Source organism: Schistocerca nitens, chromosome 7 (assembly GCF_023898315.1).
Source record: "Schistocerca nitens isolate TAMUIC-IGC-003100 chromosome 7, iqSchNite1.1, whole genome shotgun sequence".
Lineage (NCBI taxonomy): Eukaryota > Metazoa > Arthropoda > Insecta > Orthoptera > Acrididae > Schistocerca > Schistocerca nitens.
Genome location: NC_064620.1, coordinates 380062676 through 380076588, shown reverse-complemented (window position 1 = coordinate 380076588; position 13913 = coordinate 380062676).

Below are 13913 nucleotides of genomic sequence, written 5' to 3'. Positions count from 1 at the left end.
GTATGGTGGGTCTGACACACCGGTGTCAATGTGTTCTTTTTTCCATTTCCAGGAGTGTATATGCTGCGCTAGCCACTAAGTGGTTTGTGGCGGAGGTCACTATTTGCGCCAAAGTCATATTTCCCCCCTCTATTCCACTAGCGGATCGCGCGAGGCAAAAACGACTGTCTGAATGCCTCAGTACGAGCTTTATTTTCACTTATCTTTGAATGGTGACCACTGCGCGATTTGAAAGTTGGTGGTAATAATACATACTCTACATCCTCGGCGATGATCGAATTTTGGAATTTAGTGAGCATCCCCTTCCGTTTACCACGTCGTCTATCTGCAAGTATGTCCCACATCAAACTTTCTATGAGATTTGTAATGCTCTCGCGATGGCTACATGTATCAGTCACGAATATTGCCGCTCTTCTTTGGACCTTCTCAATCTCTTGAATCAGACCCAACTGGTAAGGGTCCCATACAGACGAACAATAAGACTGGACGAACTAAAGTATCGTAAGCAATTTCCTTTGCTGAAGGATTGCATCACTTCAGGATTCTACGAATAAACCGTGTTCTAGAGTTCACCTTACCCGATACTTGTGTAATCTGATCGTTCCATTTGAGATCATTTCTAATAGTCACTCCCAGATATTTGGGATGTTACCGCTTCCAAAGACTGGGCATTTATTTTGTAATCGTACATCAGTGGGGATTTTCGCCTTGCCATACGCATAGATTGCACTTACTAATATTGAGAGATAACTGCCAGTCACTACACCACGCATTTGTTTTCTGCAAATCCTCGTTGATTTGATCACAACTTTCGTGTGATACTACTTTCCTGTAGACTACAGCATCATCGGCAAACAGTCTAATGCCGCTGTCAGTACCATCAACCACATCGTTTATGTAAACAGTAAAAAGCAGCGGACCTGTTACGCTGCCCTGGGACAGTACAAAGGACTATGGATGAGCGTTGAATATTATGCATCGTTGTTTAGTTTCTGTTGTATGAGATATCTTCTTGTCCAAGATTTCAATATTAATAATAGATATTTAACGTGGACAGCCTTTCAGCTTATATTGAGGTCTGTGTCATTAGTAATGCTACCACCGCGGTGGTTGCGTGGGAGATGTTTGGCAAACAAAGACGGCGACTTTGGATACTTTTAGAAGCAACCGGAAAGCACCTTTGTTTACTGTATGACAGGCACATCTGCCGCATCATGGCAGTGAGCGATTATTACATTTCATCTAGAGAGCTTGCCTAACTTTGCACCTCTGTTTTCGTAACATCTTTGTCTTATCTCAAACGCTGCACCGGGGTGTGAGTTGCCAAAAGTAGTCTCATTCTACAAGGCCGTACTGCACCACATATGCCTCCTTCTAATTCCTATTATTAATTATTATAATAAGCTTATTAGAAAACCAAGCTGACAGCTTAGCGAAAGAGTGCTATACCTACCATCAATAAACAGGGTGTGGCACCTAACGTTTTTACTGAAAAGAAAACCAGCGACTCGTTGATAACGCTATAATCCTTTTTAAATTAGACGAATAGTGACCTGGAGCTAACGAAACATACAACAACCCGTTTTCACAACTTCATTAGCACCGAGGTACGGGTATTACGACTTTTGTAATGGAATGTATTTATTCTGGTAGGTAGCAGATCTGTATGAAACAAAGAACTTACGAAGTAAAAATGAATTTAATGTTGAGGTTATTGAGCTTTTTGAGTGATCTGTCAGAAATACTACTTGCTAGTTTCCGTAGAGAATAGCAGAACTCTTCGACGGGACGCCGTTCAGAAGGTCGTTACAACAGTTCAAATATCCCCAACATTCAACGTTTTTTGTACCCCATAAATTTTTGTCAGTGTGTTGGTGCTATAATAAAGAGGCTTATTTGCTTCGTCCTAAGAGTTGTCAGGCAGATTATCTTTGGTGTTTAGGCAGATATTTGCAAATTAGTTTTTGAAATGTGTAACTTGAGTTGACAAATACTGGTCATAGCGACACCTAGTGTTGACAGAAAGTGTCTGTTTCGAGCTGCGAACATTTTTACAGCGTGTCCATTTCATAAAACGGTGCAGCGTGATATTCATTTTCGCGATACGTATTAACAGGTACAGTCAAAACGAAATATAACCAATTTACCAGCAGCGACTCGTGTGGTGCGCGGTGTGCTACTGGCATGGTGCAGCGCTACTCCATCGCTGCTGGTTTACTGCTTATTCTTCGTATTTTGCTCATAGTCATAATCTACATTCAGGAATTAGAGTAGAGGAACCTGTTATGGCTTCAGTGTCTTATCCCCATCGTTTCCTGGGTCGATCTACACCTCTTATGCTTTGGGATATCCAGGGCGCTTCAACTGCCCGTATACATGGTATTTATGCAACCTGCAACGCGTTCAAATACCACATGCAAGATTTTCATATTTTCTCCCTCGCTACACGCGAGCTATTAGTCCTACAGACAAAATGAGCAGGACTTTTTTTGTAGGAAATGTAATATAATTAAAGTTTGTATTGCGATACGTTTTCGGTAAAGGCCGTAGCTTTCAAATTATTCAAGAAAAATGTACAAAAGTGATCAGATGCGTTGTTCTTGAATAACTCTAAAACCGTGACCTCCAGCGAAAACGTATCCCAATATAAAACACAGCTACATTAATTTTCCTACAAAGAGACCCTCTTCATTTTTTTTGTAGGATAAATAGCTTGTACGTAACGAGTCAAAGAATATGAAAACTCACGCTTGGTTTTTGGAGATGTTTCGGGTTGTGTAAAACCTATCGCTAGCAGCAGCTGAATCACACTGTATTGCAAATTTCTTTAGGTATCAGACTTTTTGCAGTCACTCTACACACTGCTTCCATTTCTGCTTATATGTGTCCATATTTTCTTTTTTTGCAAATATTTTAAACTCATTTCTAATATCTTCTTTTCTTATTCTGTCTCCTAGCTTACATTCAGAAATTTTATTTCTGACGTCATTATTCAATATGTGTTTTCCTTGTTTGCTGTCCAGTCCTCAGATCCGTAAACTAGCACCGGAACAGCTGCTGCTTTATAGAGTTTCTGTTTAGTTCCTATAGCTGGTGTTTGTTTAAGGTTCTTTTCATTGTTACAAAATCATCCTGAAATTTTACGATTATATTTACAAAATGAGATTTTCACTCTGCAGCGGAGTGTGCGCTGTTATGAAATTTCCTGGCAGATTAAAACTGCGTGCCGGACCGAGTCTCGAACTCGGGACCTTTGCCTTTCGCGGGCAAGTGCTCTACCATCTGAGCTACCCAAGTACGACTCACGCCCCGTACTCACAGCTTTACATTTGCCAGTACCTCGTCTCCTACCTTCCAAACGTCACAGAAGCTCTCCTGCGAAAGGCAAAGGTCCCGAGTTCGAGTCTCGGTCCGGCACACAGTTTTAACCTGCCAGGAAGTTTCATTACGATTATATTCCTTGCATCTTTATCATAGTAAAAAGAAATGTTGCAGCCCAGGTAGTTAAAATGACCTACTTGCTCGACAATTTTGTTTTCTATCACTATTTCTGAACGCATCTGCTGTGTTCCTCAGACTGTCAATACTTTTGTGTTTTCTATAGATATTTCGAAATTATAATTTTGGCCAATGTAGTTTTCCTTAAAAGTATTTCTTTGTAATTCTACTTCTGAAGAGGCTATTGTAGTCTGGTCATCAACACACAATGTTTTTATATAATAGCACTTATCTATTTACATACATTTTTTATTTTCTCATTCACTACTTAATCGTGTCATTTAAATATAGAGTGAACAAAACTGGAGAAAGACTACAACCTGCCTTTATTGCTTGGTAAGCTATAACGCTACTCCTATTGTACTTGGTTGCATAAGCTTCTTATGTCACAGAATTTTATTCGTGTTTTACTGCCCGCATTAACACATAAAACACATAAAGCAAATATCGCAGTAGATTAATTTGGGGCCTTTTTTTCGAATGACCACTTAAAATTTCGCTTCCAAAATAATTTTGTTTATAATAGGAAATCAACAGACTATATTCATTGCCAATGGGCGTAGCATGAAACACGTTACATGCAATGTTTTTGTTTGGGCCAAGTCTGTCTATACTGAAAAAAAGGAAACTGAAAATATCTGTTGAAACATCAGAGAAAATAGACCTGAAGGCTCTCAGGAGACACACCCTGTATATATATATGTTGTTTACACAAGTATTTAATTTCATCCAGGAGGATACGTTAAAAATGTTTTTTATACTGAAGTTATTTTTTGAATTAATATGACAGTGAATTTGTACAAAAGTATTATCTTACAATTTTTAAAGTGTATTTACACATTTTAAAAAATGTAAATAAAGTAAGTTGGATTTTGTGTTGTACATACAATTGATTCTTCTAACACGGTGGTTTCAAACTTCTACGAGACCATTACCGCTGAATGCAGTCAGATATTAGCTAATACCTGCCTCCTCCCCCCTCCACCCCCTTTTTGTCTGACGACTAGTACACTGCGTTCCGTTGACACGCGGACATCGACGGCACCGTTTGCGAAGGTGCCAAGAGCATACGGACTGGACCAGTGAGGTGTGGGTGGCGTGCCATTATCGGATGACAGCAGATTCAGTATGAATAGTGGTTCTAGACGTCTCACTATATGGCGAGAGGTGGTAACACGTAATGCTCCCAGGAACGTTCTGGAGCGTGATAGTTTTGGTGGTACACGTGTTATGGTGTGGGGAGGCATAATTTTGCATGGACACACTGACTTCAAGATCTCTGAACACGGTACACCCACCGGTCACAGTTATAGTGGCACTGTATTCCTTCCCCACTGCGCCTTTTCAGGGGTGGATTTGACTCTGACTTTATTTTTGGACGACAATGCACGAGCGCATCGATGAGTCGAGGTGGAGGAGCTCTTGGAACGAGACGATGCTTAGCTAATGGACAGGTCTACCCGTTACCTCGACTTAAACCCTTTCGAGAAAGGGGATGCAATGGGGAGACGCATTGTGGAGCGTCCACATGCCTCAACGAATGTCCTTGAGCTGTCAGACTCTCTGGTGAAGGAATCGAGCGCCCTGTCGGTTTGCACAGAAGTGTTTTTATGGTGATTTTCCGTCAGTTAGCTCCGCCCGAAATCAGTTGTGGATGATCCTGTAGCTTCCTTGGGATGAACGGGAGATTCTTACTGCTTTTGTGGAGGGTGTCATCTGCAAACAGGAAAGATGATCTCCTAGTTGTTTGGAAATATCCTTTGAATATAGAACTGGGCCGATTACTTACCCTAGCGGTGTTCCACCTTCTATTTGTCTGGGGTTACTATTTGCACTAGGAACTTGTACACAGAAGGAATTTATTCCTCAGAAAAAATACCAAGATATCGATGATCCATTTAGGTTAGCCTTGATTTGCTAGATGAGACCTTTAGTTTGTAGATGAACCCTGGATCTAATAACTTCTATATGAGGTCCTTAAACCATACTCAATCGAACTTTTTCTCAGTATGCGCGAATACGGCTGATGTGCTGTGTTTGATACTACGTCCCAGACATATTTGTTCTGTTAGGAGCATGTCTCGGTGTGCTGTGCTGTGTGCGCTCCTGAAGACAGTGTTGTATGAGAACGTTACTGTCCTTTAAGAAATCCTGAAGTTCCTTCAGAATCAGTCTCTCTATCATTTTCACCAGGAAACACTCCTCACATCCGTTTATATTGGCGGGTCCGTCTTCCGTGACATCTAACAGTCGTTTCCACATTGGGGTGTTCGGACACTATTCATCAGATAGTGTAGAACTATATTAGTGAGGGTTTTAATTCCTTTTAACATATTTCGTACTGTTTGCCTAATTCCACGAGATTAATCACTTCAGTAATAAAACTGTGTTGCTATCTGTGGTTGTTCTATATTTTACTTGCTAAATTGTTATCAGGAAGGGTGCAGAAATTTATTTACAGACTTCTCATACTCATCAAACTAACTTCGAATAATTTGTGTTAGTGGACACTGAATTAAACTGTATACGTCTGACGGTACAGTGGCATAGCTACTTGTTTTCTGTGATGATTCATGATTTCTTAACTCATGATCACCTCTGACTTTTGAAAGCTATTTAGTCATAGAAATTACGATTACAGTGTCGACTGCGTGTCCATTATAATGTATAATACTCTGAAAATTGTGCTTCAGCATTTGTCAAATCTGTAAAATGTCTGTCACGTATAAATGAAATACTGAAAATCCCGGATATGTACAGTATGTCATCATCAGGTCCATGGGATATTTAACAGAAATACTGTCTACGTTAAGCGAGGACGAGACTAATAGAGGTAGTTATACACACTACTGAAAGGCTGTTATTACGTTTGTCCACTTTTCATAATCTCATTTTTGAGCTGTTGGTGGGGAAGGGTTTCTAATGGACAACTTATTCTATATAAATTTCTCATGTATTTACTGAGAGAAGCGGCGTCTCTTTCACAGCTCAGTTCCTTGTGTGGCCTCTTGTATAAAAACGGTAACATGGCGTCTCTGCGTCGAGTTAGAGGTGATGCCTTCCTTTCTCTCCCTCATTGAAGGCAAAGGAAATTGGTCTTCTTTAAACTTGGCCGGCGAGAGCAAGCCACAAAGTCGGCAACGCTCTTTCCCGCCGTTTTTAACATCAGGTCTCCCTATTGGAGCTGGAGAGATCACGCGAGGTACCTTTGAGAATACTGAAACTCTCCTGTGTCTTTAAAGCGCTGGAGCCGTCCGTGTTTTTCCAGTCCCTCTTATTGGCTTAGCGAATCACATTTTGTAGTGAGCGTTCGGGATCGTCCAAGATCGCCCCACCGTAAGATCTTTGCTCTGGACTCCGAGTCAGGAGGATGCTATTGAGTTTTTGGCGGAAAAACATTCATGTTCAGGTGCTGGCGAGTGCTCAAGTTCCTGCTAGAACGTTGACTGGTGCGGGTGTAGTAACTTAATCATTCCGTGTGAAGTTTCAGATCGAGCTCGGAGGACTTGTGTTAATTATGAACCACCTGCGTGGTCATACCACGAAGTCAGTGGCAGGTCTTGTGCTCTTCCCTTCAAATTATCAAAAGGATTGCGAAGCACTCCGACTTTTGAAAATAGTACCGAATAAGTTTGTACTCATAATAACATGGGATCAACTGCCTCTTGGTCATGGGTCACGTGGTCAGTGCTAGCCCTGGGTTGCCACTTTGAGGAATGCCCATTTTTCTTGTATGAAATAGTTTATTCGTGGCTTTATTGAATTCTGTTACAGTTGGTGTTCCGATCGCTTGTCTTCCTTGTCTCTGTCTGTGCCGATTTCTTGGTTGTTTGTGTGTCCGCGCTCCTATCACAAACCAAATCATAGTCCCCTTTGTATGATGAGGCTATACCGCGCTGAATTCTCACACCCAAAAACTTTGTGCCCTTGTTAAGGCGTAAGGACTACAGTAGGTAATTGACGTTTGACAAGCATGGCAAATAACGTTGGATTTCTGGTATGAATGGTCAGGGAATTGAATTAGTGATAATGTTAGTTTATACCATATCGCCCTCCATCACAGGGTATCTAACCGATATCAGTGATTTGTCAAAGGAAATACACACTAAGTGAAAGTCTTCACTGCTCGGTCGTACTAGCTCTTAGCGTTTCCGTTGCATGCATTTATTCCTTCTTGTCAATCAGATCTACGAGAGACGTGTAGGGCCAAATGTCTCATTTCAGGCAGTCCGTGCGTCCCTTGCACATGCAGTGAACGATTCGCCCGTCCGTCGGGCGATCCACGGTGGGTGAAATTCTGCTTTGAGTCCCCCGCAGTGCATAACCGCCAACGGTGCGGGAATTGTGAAGATAAAGTAGTAGACCACAATAATAATACCCCCTTTCACTGTTATCGTCAAAAGATCGAAATATGACAGCAACTATAACAGTACTTATAATTTACGCTATTTTTATCATGTATTAGCTGAAAAACCCGGCGTCGTCCCGAGTATTTATTTATTCCAGTCTTCTAATGGTCTGTCTCCTTCTCCCTCCTCTCTCTATCCATCTCCTCTTGCCCCTCTCTCTATCCATCTCCTCCTCCGTTCTCCTTTTATCCACCTCCTCCTGCCCACTCTCTCTACCATTTCCTCTCTCCTTAACCACATCTCCTGTTTCTATTCATGCCCCCTGTCCCTGCCCACAACCTCCATACTTCTCTCTCTCTGTCCATCTCCAATGCCTCTCTGTCAATCTCCTCCACCTCCCAATCTGTGCCCTTCTTTCTGTCCACTCCTCTTCCCCCCCCCTCTCTATGTTAATTTTTCCTTGTCAATCTGTCCATCTGCTACTTCCCCTTTGTTCATCTGGTCCTCCCCCTCTCTCTGCTGATCTTCTCCTTCCCCTTATCTCTGTCCATCTCTTCCTCCCGTCTCTCTCTCTCTCTCTCTCTCTCCTTCTCCCCTTCTCCCAGCACAACTCCTCCTCTTTTATTTCTATGTCCATCTCATCCTCTCCTTACTCTGTGTTCATATCCTCCTCACCCCTCTCTATTTCCTCATCTTCCCTTTGTCTGTACATTTCCTCCTCTTCTTCTGTCTCTTCATCTCCTCCTCTCTCTCTTTCTGTTCCTCTCCTCCTCCTCCAATTTGTGCATATCTCCTTCTGTTCATATCTTCGTCATCCTTTCTCTCTTCACATTATCACACTCACCCCAATAGACTGGTAGTTCTTACCCCTACAGTATTTATTTCTAGATTCTAACTAATGTGTTAACCAAATTGAAATCCTTCCAGGGGTTTAAAATGACCTTTTTACTGGTGGGTTTGCTTGCATATTTAACATGTTTCACTCGTATTTTTGTATATATCTCACCTGTATCTCTAGCGAATTTTGCCCAGCAGTTTCTTTTTCAGACAACTTAACCTTATGATATTGTATATGCCGAAGTAAGAGCTGTACAATGGTATAATTTTACAGATTCATCCAGTGCTATATTTGTCTACTGTCTGCGAAATGTGTTGTGAAAAGAGGGACCAGCAAAGAAGTAGTAAATTAAAATGCTATACCTAATGCGTCAGTTTTTCACGCATCATGACATGTCTACTGAACTATGTACCGTAAAATGATATATATTTCTTTAGATACTTTCAGAGGCATATGCGGATGCTGTCTGCGAAATATGTTGCGAATGGAGTTAGTAACTATCAAGTAGTAAAATAAAACGTTATGCATGTTGTGGCAGTTTTTCGCGCATCTCAGTATTTGACTTCATATCTCCTGATCTGTGTGTCGTACAATGATATATTTTTGTAGGCACAATAACCGGCATATGTGGATTCTGCCTGCGATTTATATTGAGAATAGAGCAAAGAAGTAATAAATTAAAACGTCGTACACGATGCGGCAGTATTTTCTGGCACCTCAGTATTTTACGTCATATCTCTTTAACTATATGTCGTACAACGGCATATTTTTGTAGGGAGATTCAGCGGGTGATGTGGATATTGTCTGCGAAAATTGTTACGAATAGACTTAGTAGCAACGAAGTTAGCTAATACATTCAAACGTCGTACATGAGGCGGTAATTTTTAACGCATCCTTGTGTTTATGACGCCATATCTTCTAATCCAAGTTTAGAACGGTAATGTAACTTTCCTGGTACATTCAGTGGTATATGTGAATACTGTCTGCAAAAGGTATCACGAACTGTAAACAAGTAATAAATTAAGACGTCATGCTTCATGTAGCAGTTGTACGGCATTAACAGCAGAAATGCAGTAAGCGACGAATTTTTTTCGCATTCATCATTTTGTGGGAATCAGCGAGAAAAACTTTCGTAAAGGTTCGAAATTGTATGTGAAGTTCGTTGAAAGTCTCAAGTGCTCTGATTTGTACTGAGTATTTGTATTTGTATTTGAGAAAATACTGGATAACTAAAGCACCCGGGTACTCCCCCACAGTGATTCTTTCCGAACAGTAAATGATACTTCTACAAACATCCGTTGAAATCGATACAGTGATTTAGCAGGAGATGTGGAATATACATATATACATACAGACATTTTATAATTTGTATGGATATAGTCCTGTGCTCGCTTAATGAGACGGTCTAGCCGTCAAATACTCGGCGTATGGACTTCATGGTGACATACATACACGCCAAATATTTTTAAAACTTTTATTTTTGCTGATGCACACGTTTCGAAGTGCCACACTTGATAATGGTTACACTGCCGAAATTTCGATGGTGGCTTTTATGAATACATAGTTTTTCAGATAGTTGAGACCACGACCTCATGTAAAACTTCTCCATGACTGAACACCAGCTACGAAAAGGTAATCATTTCTGTCGTGACATACCTTAAAACAGGCCTACGTTTTACCGGGAACTTAAGCAAATTGTTAAAATAAAGACATTTTAAACATGTCTGGTCATGTGACGTGAACGTGTTATGAAAGCATTTAAGACAGTTTAATTAATAGGCCGAATGAGTACACAGTATGGTTTGAGAGTAAATCGGAGAAAGACGAAGGTAATGAGAAGTAGTAGAAATGAGAACAGCGAGAAACTTAACATCAGGATTGATGGTCACGAAGTCAATGAAGTTAAGGAATTCTGCTACCTAGGCAGTAAAATAACCAATGACGGACGGAGCAAGGAGGACATCAAAAGCAGACTCGCTATGGCAAAAAAGGCATTTCTGGCCAAGAGAAGTCTACAAATATCAAATACCGGTCTTAATTTGAGGAAGAAATTTCTGAGGATGTACGTCTGGAGTACAGCATTGTATGGTAGTGAAACATGGACTGTGGGAAAACCGGAACAGAAGAGAATCGAAGCATTTGAGATGTGGTTGGTTCAAATGGTTCAAATGGCTCTGAGCACTATGGGACTCAACTGCTGTGGTCATAAGTCCCCTAGAACTTAGAACTACTTAAACCTAACTAACCTAAGGACAGCACACAACACCCAGCCATCACGAGGCAGAGAAAATCCCTGACCCCGCCGGGAATCGAACCCGGGAACCCGGGCGTGGGAAGCGAGAACGCTACCGCACGACCACGAGATGCGGGCATTGAGATGTGGTGCTATAGACGAATGTTGAAAATTAGGTGGACTAATAAGGTAAGGAATTATTATTATTCTGGATTTACAATGTGAGTACATTTTTCCAGCACCTATTCTAGATTACAGTAAGTCACTAATTATTGTTCTCCACTCTTCTCTATTTGTCCATAAATCTTCAGGAATGTTGTTCTTCCTCATTGCTGACTGAACTCCCTGTATCCATGTATCAGGTGGTCGTCCCCTTTTTCTTCTTCCAATTGGTACCCAGTCGATTAAGCATTTTGGTAGCCTTTCCTGTTCCATTCGTCTGATGTGTCCATACCATTTAAGTTGTTTGTGCTCGATGAAATCAATAATTGAATTTTTACATTTCATCTTGTCTCTGATTACTTCATTTCTTATTCTTTCTCGTCTTGATATTCTTGCTGAACGTCTCCAGAAATCCATTTCTGTGGCTAATAATTTTGATTTCAGTTGCCATTTTGTTGTCCACACTTTTGAACCATATGTAATAATGCTCCTAACTATTGTTTTAAAAATCCTTATTTTGTTATCAGTTGTTATGTGTTTGTCCCAGAGAATTCCATTCAATAAAGAGATTGTCGTCTTTCCAGAATTTATTCTTGATCTAATTTCTTTGTCCTGTTTCCCATCATTTGTAATTTTCACACCTAAATATTTATATTCCTCAGTAGCTGTTATTGTTCCCATCCCTTCTTCTAATATTAAGTCTCCATTCACTCCACCAATTACCATGTACTTTGTTTTATTCATGTTTACATAAGGTAAGGAATGAGGAGGTTTTACGCAGAATCGGAGAGGAAAGGAATATGTGGAAAACACTGATAAGGAGAAGGGACAGGATGATAGGACATCTGCTAAGACATGAGGGAATGACTTCCATGGTACTAGAGGGAGCTGTAGAGGGCAAAAACTGTAGAGGAAGACAGAGATTGGAATATGTGAAGCAAATAATTGAGGACGTAGGTTGCAAGTGCTACTCTGAGATGAAGAGGTTAGCACAGGAAAGGAATTCGTGGCGGGCCGCATCAAACCAGTCAGTAGACTGATGAAAAAAAAAATAAATAAAAATAAAAATAAAAATAAAAATAAAATTTAATAGGCTACCCCGTTACAAGTAACGCATACGTGTGAGCAATGTGTATGATCCACTGTGACTAGACACCCTCCTGTTTCAGGAGGAGAACCATGTGCATCAGCGGTGCCCCTAACCTTTGTATGTACTTAGGCTTGCTACCTTTTTTTCTAGACGAAATAAAATCTGTAGGTTGTAGGAATAAAGTTACAGTGTATCAAAATAAAATACTAAGTGTTTTCCCAATTAATGTACTCAAATATTTATTTTAATTGGTTTTAGCAATATTTAAGAAGTAATTGTCACTGATAAACAGTTTTAAAGCATCTCTGAATCCTATATTCAAGCTAAGATAAACAAATAATTTAGTTCATCAAATCCAGGGACGCTTAATTTCTTTCGGCTCACCACTTACTATTAGATACAACAGAGAAACTCTTCCTGTAAATGCCAAAGTGGCGACCGACAATACAAATGAAATTAATTTGAACGAATTTGTATCAGTTTGATTAACATTTCACTTACATATAGGGAGACATCAGGTTACTTGAATTGCCTTTATCCATGATCCACAATTACAGAAAGGTATCAAACTGAATAATTTAACTGTATTGCACTTAATCTGCCTCACACTAAATAAACAAACACAGAACACAAGGTTTTGCCACGCTGCAGTAGTGCCGTAACAGCAGAACTCCAAAATATCGGAACTACAAAGACCATGTTTGCGATACGGAAGCAGCGACCGACAGCAGCGCTCATGTCAGCTTAGCAATGAACTTCGAATTCGAAAAAATAAGTCGCGACAATCTGTTTTCTTGTTTTGCGAAATACCAGTACTAGATGATAATACTTTTCATCTACAGTTTATGGGTGGACCTGGCAGTCTGGCGGCGAAGTGTACTTATTTGTACATCCTAATATTGTAATTTCTACGGCATGGCTGTTATCAAGTTGAAATTACGTTCCTTATTACCATCTTTTTGTGTGTACTGCGTTCTTGAATTGCGTTGTAAATATGTGGCTTGTATTCTGCTTAATTTTTTCTCTCATCCGTAACGTTAAGTAGGACAAGTGATTTAATTTTTGTTTTTGATTTTGTTTCATATGAAACAGAAGCTCGTTTCGACGCATGGTATTCTGTCGTCTCATGTCTCTCTGTTATTGCTTACGAATACGTGTGTGAACTGCGATTCAAGTGAATTGTAAGTATATTGCTCGTATTCTGCGTCATTTTTGTTCCCATCGGTTTTTCGCACTGTCGCGCTTAATGGTTGCCACCGAAAGTTTCATTGACTTCCACTAAAATGCACTGTTTACAGTACATGTTAACAGCGTGTGAAAACATTTCCGTAATTACTGTCGCATTTTTAGCTTTCGTAAGCAAGAATGCTCTAGTCACCAGAAATACAATGTATAGTCATCTACATCCGTACTATGCAGTAAAGTGTGAAATGGATGACACTTAGTGGTAAGAAGCAACACCATTGGCCGCGTGGAGTAGCCGTGCGGTCTATGGCGCCTTGCCACGGTTCGTGTGGCTCCCGCTATTCGGAGTTTTGCGAGTCCCCCATTGGGCATTCGGGCATCGGTGTGTGTGTGTGTGTGTGTGTTCTTAGCGTACGTTAGTTTAAGTTCGATTAAATAGTGGGGAAGCCTACGGACCGATGACCTAAGCAGTTGGGTCCCATAGGAACTTACCAACCAACACCATTCAAGACAAAATTACTTACTAATTCCGTGACAAGGTGTAGTAAAGCTGGGTAC